General features: G+C 50.9%; 2 long non-coding RNA genes across 8 annotated transcripts; one reads left to right on the top strand and one right to left on the bottom strand.

The window, feature by feature from the left end:
* Positions 1–173: 173 nt before the first annotated feature.
* On the bottom strand, positions 174–986 carry LOC127920202 (uncharacterized). Of its 7 annotated transcripts, none has more exons than XR_008105378.1 (4): positions 823–967; positions 527–586; positions 326–355; positions 174–218 (listed from the first exon to the last, which is right to left on the bottom strand). It is a non-coding gene; the product is annotated as an uncharacterized LOC127920202 (long non-coding RNA). The 7 variants fall into 7 exon arrangements; XR_008105380.1 differs by lacking the exon at positions 326–355 and adding an exon at positions 383–412 and having other exon boundaries at positions 176–218; XR_008105379.1 differs by lacking the exon at positions 174–218 and adding an exon at positions 237–272 and having other exon boundaries at positions 852–986.
* Positions 987–2,367: 1,381 nt separating this feature from the next.
* LOC127920201 (uncharacterized) lies at positions 2,368–3,383 on the top strand. Its single transcript, XR_008105374.1, has 3 exons — positions 2,368–2,720; positions 2,772–2,881; positions 2,971–3,383. It is a non-coding gene; the product is annotated as an uncharacterized LOC127920201 (long non-coding RNA).
* Positions 3,384–3,868: the final 485 nt, after the last annotated feature.

The raw sequence follows: 3,868 nt of genomic DNA, 5'->3' as shown, positions 1-3,868 counted from the left end.
CGTACTGCTCCCCCGAGGAAACTTCTCCATCTTCCCCGAGGGAAACTCTCCTCCATCTTCCCCCCCGAGGGAAACTTCTCCTCCATCTTCCCCGAGGGAAACTTCTCCTCCATCTTCCCCCAGAGGGAAACCTCTCTCCATCTTCTCCCAGAGGGAAACCTCTCCTCCATCTTCTCCCAGAGGGAAACCTCTCCTCCATCTTCCTCCCAGAGGGAAACCTCTCCATCCTCCCAGAGGGAAACCTCTCCTCCATCTTCCTCCCAGAGGGAAACCTCCATCTTCTCCCAGAGGGAAACCTCTCCTCCATCTTCCCCCAGAGGGAAACCTCTCCTCCATCTTCCTCCCAGAGGGAAACCTCTCCTCCATCTTCCCAGAGGGAAACCTCTCCTCCATCTTCCTCCCAGAGGGAAACCTCCTCCATCTTCTCCCAGAGGGAAACCTCTCCTCCATCTTCTCCCAGAGGGAAACCTCTCCTCCATCTTCTCCCAGAGGGAAACCTCTCCTCCATCTTCCCCCAGAGGGAAACCTCTCCTCCATCTTCCTCCCAGAGGGAAACCTCTCCTCCATCTTCCTCCCAGAGGGAAACCTCTCCATCTTCCTCCCAGAGGGAAACCTCTCCTCCATCTTCTCCCAGAGGGAAACTTCTCCATCTTCCCGAGGGAAACTTCTCCATCTTCCCCCGAGGGAAACTTCCATCTTCCCCCGAGGGAAATCTCTTCTCCATCTTCCCCCCGAGGGAAACTTCCTCCATCTTCCCCCGAGGGAAACTTCTCCTCCATCTTCCCCGAGGGAAACCTCTCCTCCATCCTCCCAGAGGGAAACCTCTCCTCCATCTTCCCCACGAGGGAAACTTCTCCTCCATCTTCCCCCCGAGGGAAACTTCTCCTCCATCTTCCCCCCGAGGGAAACTTCTCCTCCATCTTCCCCCTGAGGGAAACTTCTCCTCCATCTTCCCCCTGAGGGAAACTTCTCCATCTTCCCCCCAGAGGACTAGTTATTGTACCTGATCAGTTCTTCGAATCATTTAGTTGTGTTTTTTTTGCAAAGTGTTTTAATATTTTTGTACCACATAGTGTATATTACCGTATTTATAAGCTATAAAGAATAACATTGTATATCTATTCATTGAATTCTTGCAGTACTTTGTCATTCCGTCTTTCAATATATGCCTCATTTTATTTTTCTATGATGTGTCGGACAGTCCAAACGCATGGCGACAATCTTAGACAATATCAACAATCCTTTCGTAATGTCCTGTCCCGTCTCTGTCTCCTCTGTCTCTGTCCTGTCTGTCTCCTCTGTCTCTGTCCTGTCTGTCTCCTCTGTCTCTCTGTCCTGTCTGTCTCTCTGTCTCTGTCCCGTCTGTCTCCTCTGTCTCTGTCCTGTCCCTCTCTTTTCCTGTCTGTCTCCTCTGTTCTCTGTCCTGTCTGTCTCCCTCTGCTCCTGTCCTGTCTGTCTCCCTCTGTCTCTGTCCCGTCTGTCTCCTCTGTCTCTGTCCTCTGTCTCCTCTTTCCTGTCTGTCTCCTGTGTCCTGTCCTGTCTGTCTCCTCTGTCCCGTCTCTGTCTCCTCTGTCCTGTCTGTCTCTGTCCCGTCCTGTCTGTCTCCTCTGTCTCTGTCCTGTCTGTCTCCTCTGTCCTGTCTGTCTCCTCTGTCTCTGTCCTGTCTGTCTCCTCTGTCCTGTCTGTCTCCTCTGTCCTGTCTGTCTCCTCTGTCCTGTCTGTCTCCTCTGTCTCTGTCCTGTCTGTCTCTGTCCCGTCTCAAACTGAAAGACTGTCGGGAGAAAAGGGATCCTTGTTTAAACTGGGTTGGTTTTGTCTCTCCCTGTTTATCCAATCAGGGCTGTGGGACATTTCAGACTGAAACTGAGGACGAGATAAAGCTGTCATCCTCTCAGAACATTCACACATACCTCAAAACGTCCATCTTTGTCTTTGTTGTCCAATGGGCAGGCCAACTTTTAGTATAGACTGGAAGGACATTACAGGGTCCTGGTTCTCTCCATCTTCTCTCTGCTACTTCTGTTACAGCTATGTATCTTTGATCAAATGGCCGTCTTCTATCCGGACCCAGACACACTAAGTCCAATCCTTGCTGAGCCCCTGTTCCTCTCTGTCTCTAGAAAAGACAGTCTCCTGTCTGTCCCCTGTCTGTTTTTAGATTCAACCAGCATTGTTGGAAATGTGGTCATTCTCTGGGTGCACTTTACAGTTCTGATCGTACTTCCTGGTACAGACAACATGATACACACAGCTCAGATGGATAGGAGGAGGAATGTGTTGGTGCTGCAGTTCTGATCGCATTCCGGTTCAGACAACATGATACACACAGCTCAGATGGATAGGGAGGAGGACTGTGTTGGTGCTGCAGTTCTGATCGTACTTCCTGGGTACAGACAACATGATACACACAGCTCAGATGGATAGGAGGAGGAATGTGTTGGTGCTGCAGTTCTGATCGTACTTCCTGGTACAGACAACATGATACACACAGCTCAGATGGATAGGAGGAGGAATGTGTTGGTGCTGCAGTTCTGATCGTACTTCCTGGTACAGACAACATGATACACACAGCTCAGATGGATAGGAGGAGGAATGTGTTGGTGCTGCAGTTCTGAGAGGTTCCTGATGTACACATGGTGGTTGTGGAGAGGGAGGATATGATGTCAGAGGTTCCTGATGTACACATGGTGGTTGTGGAGAGGGAGGATATGATGTCAGAGGTTCCTGATGTACACATGGTGGTTGTGGAGAGGAGGGGTATGATGTCAGAGGTTCCTGATGTACACATGGTGGTTGTGGAGAGGGAGGATATGATGTAAGAGGTTCCTGATGTACACATGTCTGGGTCGGCCTGTCCTGGGACTTTACATTGATAACAGAGGTCTTCTGGTCTCTGGTCTACCAGCATCGGTCTCTGATGGTAGAGATGTCTGGGTCGGCCTGTCCTGGGACTTCACATTGATAACAGAGGTCTTCTGGTCTCTGGTCTACCAGCATCGGTCTCTGATGGTAGAGATGTCTGGGTCGGCCTGTCCTGGGATGTTACATTGATAACAGAGGTCTTCTGGTCTCTGGTCTACCAGCATCGGTCTCTGATGGTAGAGATGTCTGGGTCGGCCTGTCCTGGGATGTTACATTGATAACAGAGGTCTTCTGGTCTCTGGTCTACCAGCATCGGTCTCTGATGGTAGAGATGTCTGGGTCGGCCTGTCCTGGGATGTTACATTGATAACAGAGGTCTTCTGGTCTCTGGTCTACCAGCATCGGTCTCTGATGGTAGAGATGTCTGGGTCGGCCTGTCCTGGGATGTTACATTGATAACAGAGGTCTTCTGGTCTCTGGTCTACCAGCATCGGTCTCTGATGGTAGCTGCTTTTCCAAAATGTCTGGTCTTGAGTGGACGACTGTGGTGAGAGAAGGGAAGTTAGCTTGATTTAACAGAGGTCTTGTGGTCTGGTCTACCAGCAGGTCTCTGATGGTAGAGATGTCTGCTGTTCCTGACGTTAGATGAGGTCTTGTCTGGTCTACCAGCATCGATGCCTCCCAATGGCACTATTCCCCATGGAGCACGACTGTCCTGACCAGGGCCCTATTCCTACCAGCATATAGAGCACTGTCCTGACCAGGCCCTATTCCCCATAAGAGCACGACTGTTGACCAGACCCTATTCCCAGCAGATAGAGCACGCCTGTGACCAGGGCCCTATTTGATATAGAGCACGACTGTTGACCAGGGCCCTATTCCCCATATAGAGCACGACTGTTGACCAGGGCCCTATAGCACCCTATTCCCCATATAGAGCACGACTGTTGACCAGGGCCCTATTCCCCATATAGAGCACGACTGTTGACCAGGGCCCTATTCCCCA

The sequence above is a fragment of the Oncorhynchus keta genome, unplaced genomic scaffold, assembly GCF_023373465.1.
Source record: "Oncorhynchus keta strain PuntledgeMale-10-30-2019 unplaced genomic scaffold, Oket_V2 Un_contig_18603_pilon_pilon, whole genome shotgun sequence".
Taxonomy (NCBI): domain Eukaryota; kingdom Metazoa; phylum Chordata; class Actinopteri; order Salmoniformes; family Salmonidae; genus Oncorhynchus; species Oncorhynchus keta.
Note: the sequence above shows the minus strand (reverse complement) of the source record. Positions and strands in the feature narration are given on the sequence as shown.